This window comes from Urocitellus parryii, chromosome 16, assembly GCF_045843805.1.
Source record: "Urocitellus parryii isolate mUroPar1 chromosome 16, mUroPar1.hap1, whole genome shotgun sequence".
In the NCBI taxonomy this organism is placed as follows: Eukaryota; Metazoa; Chordata; class Mammalia; order Rodentia; family Sciuridae; genus Urocitellus; species Urocitellus parryii.
Window position 1 is genome coordinate 1113063 of NC_135546.1, and position 11095 is coordinate 1124157.

The window sequence follows — 11095 nt, forward strand, 5'->3', positions numbered from 1 at the left end:
CTGGGTGGTACACAGGGACTCACCCCCCCGAAAGGGAGTACTGTCCACGCCTTTTGGAGACTTGGTCAGCTGATGCTCGGGAGAGGGAGTCTCACAGGAGCCTCTCGCAAGTGTATCTGTCCGTCTCCCCCAAACCTCCTCCCTGGCCTGTGTTGGTAGGGCCTCTTAGGAGAGCACCAGTGCAGCAGGTCCCAGGGTCTGACTAGTTAGGAGGAAACCCCAGGCAAACTTGACAGGAGGGCTGGGGTTGTAGCTCAGTGGTACAGCACTTGCCTAGGACATTCGAGGCCCTGGGTTCAATCCTCAGCACCACATAAAAATAAGTAAATAAAGTCATTGTGTCCATCTACAACTAAAAAAAAAAAAAATTTAATTGAGAGGAGACTTCATCTTTAACAAAATAGCCTAAATAGAAGGTGCCAACACTCCAGCCAAGAAAATGGAGCCTGCATCTTGAAGCCTATTAAGGCACCCAGAGATGGAGCCAGAATCCCGATGGCAAAACCTAGGTCTCTCAGACTTCCACGAGTATTTATAGAAGGTGTCTGTGTCGGTCAGCTTTCTGTTGCTGTGACAAAGATGATGAGAAAAACAGCTTAAAAGGAGGAAAGGTTGGTTCTGGCTCAGGGCCTCAGAGGCTTCAGTCTGAGGTCTCTGGGCTCCGTGGCTTCTGGGCCTTTGGTAGGCACAGCATTTGGGCAGGTAGCACATGGTGGGGCAGAGGTGCCCACCTCCTGGAGGTCTGGAATCAGAGAGAGAGGAAGGAGCTGGAGTCCCAACACTGCCTTCCTGGGCTGCCCCAGTAACCCATGTCCTCCCACCGGGCCCCCCTCCTGCAGTTTCCTACCAAAGTACCACCAGCCGGGGACCGGCCTTCCACACCTGAGCCTCTGGGGGAATGTTCTGGATCCAAACAGCAGCCTGAACTTCACAGAAGCCAACCGGGATTTCCTGACTCTGCAGTCCAGATCCGCAGTCCAAGTATCATGTTAGAAATCACCTTTCATCTGAACATGGAAATCGTGAACCCAAAGGCTCTCCTCAAACAGTGCATCTCAAAACGCGAAGGCAAAAGACTTCTACGATCAAATATGTCTGGAAAATATAGTTTCAACAGAACTATTTGCTGGGGAAGCGACAGAGCGTCTCGTACACCAAGAGGAGTTGTCTCTCCAAGAACGGGGTGAGCAGGAGGGTGGAGGGGAGGCCCCTGGGGTCCAGGGTGAGGGGGCCGCCCGGCTCATGGGAGCACATGCAGCGTGCAAGGGAATTCACGGGGACTGATGGTAGGTGAGCCCAGGATCTGCTTGGCCGTATCTTGAATCTAGATGTTTACGGGAGGTTTTCTGTTGTTCCTGGAATCAGATGAGGAGATTCTATCTGAAAATGCTGCGCGCGCTGTCCCGTCCCGAGTTCTCTGAACGTGTGGCGTTTACCATGAGGCCAGTGCTCCCTGCACCTTCTTCCAGTGAACATCCTCTGAGAAGGGAGAAGGCTCTTCTCTTTCCTCAGACGGCGCAGGGGCAGATGCTTCTCGAAACTCAAGGAGCACCGTGCCCACAGCTTTCCGGGTCTGCTCCAGAGGCTGCGTCCAGCAAGGAGCCGTCTGAGGTCCCCTTCTGTCACCTGTCTTCCCGCTGATCAGCTCACGCACTAGCCTCCCTTGAAAAGACCCTGGGAAGGGAACGGGGAAAGACCCCTGCAGAGTCAGCCAGCCGTCCAGGAAGATGGCGCGAGTATTGGCAAACGCCGTCAAACTCCATCTGGACTCACGCACGTCCCCTGCACAAACGTGTGAATCACCACCGTGCATTGCCGTAGCTTGCTCCAGTTTGGGGGCTCAGAGGCCACCGTCTGCCTGTGGGGTCTGAACCTTTCTGGTTCAGTGTGGCGCGGCCCGTTGACCGTGAGCAGCACACCTCGCTGTAGCACAGTCAGAGCAGATGGATTCGCCAACACCACGGCTCGGCTCTTGGCAAAACCGGAAATGTGGCCTCTTCCTCAGCCAGGATCGGCACTGAGGTCCAGTCTGTTTGTCGCCGTTCCGTTTCGGGTGGTTCATTCCTCGCCTTCTTTCTGTTACGGAACAGTGAAGAGTGCTTCCACCAACCCAGGGTACAGCATCTTTTCCTGATCAACTTGAGTGTGACTTTCACAAAGCAATATAGTGGTTTTACAGTGCCATATCTCAGCCTCCTTGCCATGGCCACGGGTCGGGAAAGTTGTGGGGTCTAAACTGTTTACATGGGAAGGCCCCCCACGTGGCTCCCCTGCATGGCCACGCCTCCCTCCCCGGAGGCTCAACACCGTTGCACGTGGCTTTCTCTTTCATTAAGCTGGACGGACCCATTTCAAAAGCCGTTAGGTTTGCTTGACAGGGGAATGGGCCATGTCCTCACGGGCAGTCTACCTGCTAAATAAAAGACTGAGTGTTCATAGACTGTAGGACTCAAGCCGTCTCCTGGTGTCATAAACGCAGGGATCAGCGGTCACCAGCTCTGCGGAGGACTGTGAGGACCTGGGACCCACCCACACGGATGGAGCTGCGTCCCTGGCACCCGGGGGCTGCCACCAAAGCCCCAGAAGAGAGTCACGTTCACCTTGCGAGTGAGGGAGAGAGCCCCCATGCCCTGGCACACTGGGCAGCGTGTCTCTTACACCTGCACAGAGGCCGGATCCCCGTGGTGACTGACAGTTGGGAGCTGGGTTGCCCAGCCCTGATTCCACCTGCTCAGAAAAGCCATAACCCAAAGGTGGACTCTCACCCACTCTGGAGGGAGCCTGAGCTGGGCTTTCCCCAGGACAGTGCATCTCGACGTCGGGGCCATGGTGCACACACATGCCACGCAGAGGGTTGGAAGAAGCTCCTCACTGCTAACAGTCGGCAAATCAAACTGTAAAGGAATTGAAGGCTCTTAATCGGAGCACTAAGGCCGTGTTCCTGTGGGAGCTGGCCAGGAAGCACAGCTTGGGGGCAAGGCCACCTGCCCCACCCACGTGGACCATGTTGAGGGCAGGGCCTGGCGCTCTGCAGGGCGCAGGAGCCAGCACCGGGTCCCGCCAGCTGTGGCTGCAGCGCATCAGAATCTTCTGATGTTTTGAGGAACATCCAGAACTCCAGAGGCTGACGTGAAACCTCCAAGTTTCACTCACTCATAACTCACTGAGGTTCTGTTAGACCGTGTGGGGGGAGGCTTGGTCCTGCCGGTGAGACCCACAAATGGGACGGACATCGAAGGTTCTCATGCCCCTGGGAGGTAGGACGGCGGTGGAGGAGAGCCTGCTGCAGCCCATGTCACCTGAGCCCTGAGGGCGCCATGGTACGGGGGCAGCAGCCGTCCTCCTTCCCAAGCCTGCAAGACCGGGCAGCCACCAGGTGACCTGAGGACATGGATGTTGTTCCCACAGGCTCCGGCAGGGCAGCCAGCTGGCCGGCACCGTGCAGGCACAGGAAGGGAGCCGACTGAGGCAGAGACTAGGGACTAGAGCCATTCCTTAAGGGGACTTGGGGGGTAATTAAGGAGACAGCCGTCACCGGAGGCCACTCGGGTCCCCTGAGAAGCGGTCACGTGAAGGCCCTCCCTCCTGGGTCCCCGCCTTGGTCTGCAGTAGTAAAGGGATGAGGAGCTCGAGGGTCAGGCTGCTGCTGTTGAGCCCAGACCCGAGTCTGGTCTACTGCCCGGTTCTTCAGAAAAAGTCCCCTTCTCACACAGCCACTTGTCACAAATGGGCCACAGCTGCCCTGGCGCTGCAGTGAGCGGTGGGATGGCCGCCCAGCTCTGCCCCCGAGGTGTGTGCTCTCTGGCTTCATGGACCAGTGGCCTCCTGGAGGGAGGGGAGCCTCTCAGGGCGAGTCCTGGGTCCTGTCCTAACCCCGCGTTGAGCTGCTGTACGTCAGCCTCGTCAGAGCCCTGAGGCTGCTCGCCGGCCATCCGTAGACGACCCGCAACCCAAGTGCCAAGCCAACCGCAGGCTCACTCGTGCATCCCTGATGACCACTAGGCCGGGGGACACAGTTCCAGGCCTGGAGAAGGCCCTGGGGCCAGGATGGGGGGCGTTTGAGTATTAAAGGTCTGCATTTAGAGAGGAATCCAGTCGGTTCCTAAGTAGACGATGTGGGAAATGGAAAATCAGACCCCAACCCGTCTGACCAGTGGAGGGGGAGGTAGCAGACATGAGACCGTCCCGGTCCCACGGGCCCCGAGGGAGACAGGCAGGTCCTCACCCCCTCCCAACCACGGGTCCTGAAGGGAGGAGGCAAACAGGAGGCCCACTGTACTTTCATCATCCTGCTGAACCACTTTGGATTTTTTGCTTACACTAAGCATGGATGGCACTGAGAGCTGAGCACATTCCAGTCCAACTGTGCACACCCTGGGCGACTGTGCTCACGAGGCCGCTACGCCCTGCCGGCAAGGGCCGCACTCACCCCAGAGCTGTGGAAGGGCTCTGGACGGTGGCTCCGAGAGCCCGTTTCCTTGCTGGGGGGACGGGAGTGGAAACAGAGCTGCTCTCCAGGCCACGTTCAAGCCTGCGGAGTCTGAGGGGCAAGGCGTGTGTCCGGGCTGCCCCGCCAAGACGTAGGTCGTCTGCACTGCTCTGCACGTGTCACCAGTGGGAACAGGTCCCCTTCCCCAACGGTGGCGGCTGCTGTTTCTTCAGAACAAGGAGGTCACACCTGAGGCCAGCCTCTGCACCTCTAATTAGCCAGTCCATCACTGCCAGAGCCGAGGGACGCGGCCTGCAGTCAGAGGACTCTGTGGTAACCCGCCTCCCTTTGCCGTGACAGTGGCAGAGAGACTCGGTAGGGGTCTGATCCCATGTGACCACAGCTGCAGGCAGGAAGGAGCCCCAAGTTACAGCACAGGTAGCAGACGGAAGCAGATCAGGGGACTGAGCCCTGGGGTGGCAGGAGCAGACTCAAGAGAGGAACCGTGAGCAGTGACAGCTGCCCGGCCAGAGACCTGTCTCCCGCCTCACGCTCCACGTCGGAGGACACTAGCGTCTACTCGGGGGGAGGTTTTAAGAGGCAGTAAAACGTGAGTGGTGGGATACTCAGTTCCTGAAAACCCACCAGGCGAGATCCGGCCACCAGGCGCTTCTGACCGCAGTGCTGCTCCAGGGCCGTGCACCCAGCAGGCCGTCAGCCCTGCCTGCACCACCGCGAACATCGTCGTTCCCCTGTGGCGGGAGAGCCGGCTCACAGGAGCAAGCCCTGCTCACCAGTGGCAGATGCACCCAGCACCCAACAGCACTGTCAGGGGGCTGGCCCCCAGTTACCCAAGGAGCCAGCCAGCTCTGTGTGCTAGACCATGTCCCCTGTCGGGGACCCCCCACCCGTGACCTCCCCCTGGGGGGACTCCCCACCCCTGACCTCCCCCAGTAGGACCCCCCCACCCCTGATCCAACCCATTGCCCCAGTGCAGCGAGTGCCACCCCACGAGACCCATGGCCCCTTGCAGTAACCCGCGTTTTCTGACGTCACTTATTCTCCTGAAATCAAAGTCACCGAGTAGAACCTGCGTAACTTAGAAAACTCAACATGATGCTGTAAGTGTGTGCAGAGGCAAAGTGGGAGAATCGGCTTGTAAAACGTATTTACTTGGATCTGTAAATACCCTGGCGTCCCGTGCCAGGATGAGGACACAGAGGTCCGCACACACGCTGACAGTGAGTGCATTGTAGATAGAAGTGCAATGCACCCCGCTGGCACGTTACACACTTTAAAGCACAGTGGACACGGGTGGGTGTGCGTGTGTGTGATCCAAGAATCCCACATGGGTCCAGCAAGGTCCACCACGGGCCTCCGTGGCCGGCTCCTTCCTGCTCACGGACTTCTCCGAGAGTCGCTACTGGCTCTTCGCTGGATTGGGAACACAGCCGCACGGTGTCCCCCGCGTAGCAGGCCGCGTCTCCCGGGCTGTGGTGACCATCAGTCTGTGAAGGGAGGGAAGGAAGAGGGTCACCGCTTCCTGCACAGGTGGGGGGGGGATGGGGGGATGGGGGGGAGGGATGGGGGGGGAGTGCCCGGATGAGCCGCGCCGTGGAGACGGCCGCCCGCCATTAACAGGGGCTGAGAGGAAGGGGAGGGGACGGGCTCCGTCTCCTGACTACACCAGAGCCCCGAGCCACGCAGACCTTCTGGGAGACGTCACCCGTGTCACTGTGTCCCCGTCCTTGTGAGGAATCCCGTTTCAAGGTGGGTTGTTTGCGGCTCATCTCATTAAGACGGCTTTTCCCTCACGGGCGCAAGCTGTGGAACATTAGTGATTCAACAGGACAAGGGCTGTCCCTCGGCGCTGTCCCTCAGCGCTGTCCCTCGGCGCTGTCCCTCGGCGCTGTCCCTCTGCACTGTCCCTCGGCGCTGTCCCTCAGCACTGTCCCTCGGTGCTGTTCCTCAGAGCTGTCCCTGGGCGCTGTCCCTCGGTTCTGTCCCTCAGAGCTGTCCCTGGGCGCTGTCCCTCGGTGCTGTCAGGCAGGATGTCGGGCTGCGTCTTTCTAACTTTCCGTTTCAACAACACTCAGGGGGCAAGTGGAGGCCTGCGCTGGGGGCTGAAGACACAGCTCTCTCGGGCTTCTTCTCCTGAGGGGTCCCGGGTGCTGAGGCGTAACCCCAGGACAGAGGCAGAGCCCCCCACCCCGGGCTCTCAGGCCCCAGGAAGCCTCTGGTGCTGTCAGGGAGGGTCCAGAGCCACCAAGTCACCTTGTGGTCACTGGCTTCCTCAGAGTAACTCCGAGGAGGTGGGCAGTGGTCCCAGGCTCCCACAGTGGGACTCGGCCAGTGCGCGTCCCCAGCTCCTGTGCTCCCACGCCGGCCCTCTGCTAGCCCCTCTGGGACCTGGGGGCTTGTGAGGACGCCAGCGCTCGGTCCCACGGCGCGAGATCCAGATTCAAGGGACCCTGCATCAGGCACCAGCTTAACCTAGCACACAAGGGGACCACCTAAAGGACGGTCTAAGCACCACGCCTCGGCCAGGGTGCACGCCTCTCTCCCTGGGGTGGGGGCGCGCGGGTGCCAGGGTGCTGTGTGGGTTCAGGAAGAGGGCACTGTGCTGCGTGGCCTCGGGTGGACGTTCACAGATGCCAATGATGAGTGTCCGCGGACACCTGAGGCTTCCGGGAAGTTCGGGAGCCAGCCCAGTGACCCCCAGCCTTCCCCACGGTGCTGCCTGACCCCGCCCTGGACGGCATTGGCCGAGGACTGCTCAGGCCCGGTTACTACGCCCCTGGGCACACGGTGGGTCTTCCGTTTTCCAATGGTCTGAACACAAGGTTTTCAGAGCACTGTGGTGAGCCGTCAAGGTCATATGAAATTCAAGGTCATATGAAATCCAGACGTCAGGGTCCACCGCCAGTCTTGCTGGAGCGCGGCACTGAGTGGAGTCACTGCCCGGGGACCCCGTGGTCCACAAAGCCCAGTGTCCCTCGGCTCCTTTGTGGACGAGGTCTGCCACCCCGGGTGTGACAGCTTGGGAGCCTGGGAGGTTAGCTATGACGTCACCCTGACGCTCCGCCCACCTGCCCCCGAGGCTCCTCACCTCTTTGTGTCCTGAGCCCTTTGGGGAGGTGGCTGCAGCCTGTCACCTCTTTTCAGGATAATGGTCCTAAAATATGAAAAATAAAATACGGAGTGCTCAAAGAAATTCAGTAGTCACATACTTAAAAGAACAAATTCGAGGTGGAGAAATACACACGCTTGTCCATTCAAACATTAACAAAGTCCAGGCAGGGTCCATCACGGCCAGTTTTAGAGCAGCCGCGAGCGTCAGCCTGCTCGGAGACATTGTCCCAGAGGTAACGTGAGGTGGAACTCTGCTCTCTGCACGGTGACGCCGGCTGGTGTCCTGGTGGCTGCATCATAACAAAGGGAAATGCCAGGCTGGAGCCTTCTGGGGATACAGGTGTGTGGCTTCCCCACCAAACACCAGCCACAGAGGGATCCGGGGCTCAAGGCCCAACGGGCCGGAGAGCTCTGCACTCTGGGTCCGAGGTCTTCCATGGGAGCTCTACTCCCACCGGCAGGCAGAGAGGAGACGCAGAGGAGTCCAGGGGCTAGGAGAGAGGCCAGCCAGGGCCCAGGGTTTAAATACTGCCCACGTCCTATTAGCTGAGCTGGCTTCTGGCCCCTGCCCTGCAGGACAGCCAGGGAAGAGAGCCCCATTGTGTTCTCGGGGGGAGAGGGACGGTGGGCCAGCGGCCAGCCTGCCCGCACAGCCTCCCCGGGGCCCTCCACTCGATCTGCCTTAGCCACGCCGCCCACAGCCTGGCACTCAAGCCAGAGAGCTGCTCGCTCTCCGTGTGGGAGCTGCGAGGTGCACGGTCAAGGTGAGGGCAGGGTGGCCCTGGGGAGGGCGCACTCTTGGGCTTGAAGAGGGCACCTGGGCAGGAGCTACATGGAGTCCTTCAGGATCTAGCGGAGGGAGAGGCCTGCTCCGTCTTCCTAGCTGCTCGATCCCACACCGTAAACAGCTCCACATTTTTCCATTTTCTTGTTTTTATCCTGAAGCAACAGAGCATTACATTAATTGACTTGTCTTATTAATTCAATAATCGGCTCCGAGGATGAACTGCTCAGCGTGCCGGCTCGGTCAGGGAAGCTTCCGGGCACACGCTGCTCTGATGTTTCCACAACCCTGAGAAACTTGACGCACCGGTGAAGGCTGGCGGCATTTGGAAGGACTTCAAACTGCTCGTTCCTCATATTATAATGTGATTTCCACTTTGGGGATGATAAGAAAATATCCAGGGGCTTACATGTTACAGCAGGACGCTCGCTCCTGGGGAGTTACGGCCGTGCCGCGGGGTCTGTTCTGTGTGGGGTACTCGGTGCACTCAGCTGTGCCAGCCTTAATCAAAGCCCAGAGACACCCCAGGTGACGATGGCAACTCCAGCCCAATGTGGTGAGACCTGGGCTGTAATTTGAGAATCAGATTAGAAAACCAGTCGAGGCAGAAGTAAGACTTCTGTGAACCCGGAGGGAAACACCGACGTGCGAGGAACGGCAATCTTGCCGGTAATTAGATCCATGGGATGGGGCTCTCGAAGGACTTCTGCGACTGTGTTTCTGGCCTCCATCTCCCCAAGTCCTTTGGAACTGAACAGAATGTACGGACGGAGGCCGAGGTGCGTTTTCATGAGCTTCGAGGTGGTGATAAATGGGCTGCCTGGGGACACCCCGTGGGACGCGGCTCGGCTCAGGGGGGTGCGTGAAGCAGTTATTAACAACTGAGACACAAGCACTGGGGACCGTGTGAGATTCACACTGTGGTGGGCTACGTGGCATGTCAGGGAAAGGCGAAGACAGCCCTGTCCCTTCAAGGACACAGATGTGCAGGTGTGAGCGCCTGGTCCGTTTTGCTTCTTGTAAAGAGGCCACTGAATAATAGCTTTTTGCAAAATCCAAAGACATTTAAAATGCTTTCCTACCAGAGGGGTGACCTGCTGTGGCTGCAGAGCAGCCCAGGCCTTGCCAAGGGGGGTCCATAGGAATTCCTCTTCTGGGCCTGATGCCCGGCCTGAGCTTGGAACAAAGTGTGGAAATAACCGAACACGACCTTGAGCCGGCGGTGCGTGGTCCCAGCACCCGATGCAAGCCAAAGACTGACACCCTGGGTGAAGTGGGTCTCATTCTCAGCAGCTGACTTCTTAGTGGTTTCTGGAACTAGAATTGAGACTGGATGCTAATGAAAGATAGGCGGTCAGGGTCCTGGACCGTGCACCCTGCAGAGCTGCTACGGCAGGCCAGAGCCTCACAAGCTGCCCAGCACAGGAAGAGACGGAGAACACATGGGTCCACAGGGGCTTGTCGCTGAACACTTAGCTACTCGCTCAGTCAACAGCGAGGTATCCTCAGATACCTATGTGCTGCAGGTTTTTTCAATTCATCTGTTGTTCTCACATTTCTTACTCCTGCCTTTTGGGAAAAAATTCAAACAATAGAGAACAACTAAGGGAAAATGAAGCCCCTCCTGGTCCCAGTCTGTCAGTGGCTGCTTCGCTACAGGGAAGCCCCTGGGCACTCCGCACCTGCAGGCGGCCCTTGGAGTTCTGAGCTGGGGAGTTTCCTTATCTTTCTTTGTTTTTGTATCTTACATTTAGAGGGTTTTTTTTTTTTAATGAAAAAAGAATCTGTAATAAACACTGTCGTGTGTCAACAAAACCCCGATATCTGCAGTCCTGCTCTTTATTTGACGGCTGTGTAGTCTCCCGAGCTTGGCTGGTGTGTGCGTGTGAGTCCAGTGAGTGTGTCAACACAGCGCACACACGGGAGGCCGTGGGCTGGTCTGTTCAGTTGTTTACCGAAGGAAGTCTTTGTTGGCTCCGTGCTCTGTCGCTGGCTGTTTGGGGAACGGTGTCTCCACGTTGGCACGGTACCTCAGCCTCTGGCTCCTGGCTCCTCGGCGCAGTGCACACCGCGTGCCCTCCCTGCCCTACCCCTCAGCTGCGTGCCCAGCTTTCCTCGTCTCCTTCCATCTGTCACTCCTCCTAGAGACGCGTACTGGCCCTCTCCACCATCAGGTCCCCTGGAGAGACTGAGGACTCACTGCTGAAGACCACAGGCCAGAATCGCCGCCCTGGTGGGTTGGACGGGATCCCTGCCCTGGTGGAGTGGACGGGATCCTGCCCTGGTGGGGTGGACGGGATCCCCGCCCTGGTGGGGTGGACGGGATCCCCGCCCTGGTGGAGTTGACATTTTAGCAGGAGAAAGGAAGGACAGACAGAATCAATAGCAGCAAAACAGCGGAAGGCAGAGGGGGCACATGGCCTGATGGTGGTGGGTGACGTTCCAGAGCAGGGCCACGTGCATCCCAGAGGAGTGTGATTCTTGAGACCGTGCCCTGCAGAGGTGAGGGTCTGCCAGGAGAATGTCTGAAAGGGAGGGTCAGGACACAGGAAGTACCCTACTGTAGCCTAGGCAAAGGCCCTGAGGCAGGACGCGCCCCGTGGGCCCCAGGACGGTCAGAGAGCAGGAAGATGGGTGCAGCAGACATACAGGGAAGGAGGACGGCAGAGAGGACGCCGCAGGGTCACAGCACAGAGAGAGACCCTGCTGCACAAGGCGAGGCCCCGTTTCTTCTTCAGATGCCAGACCCA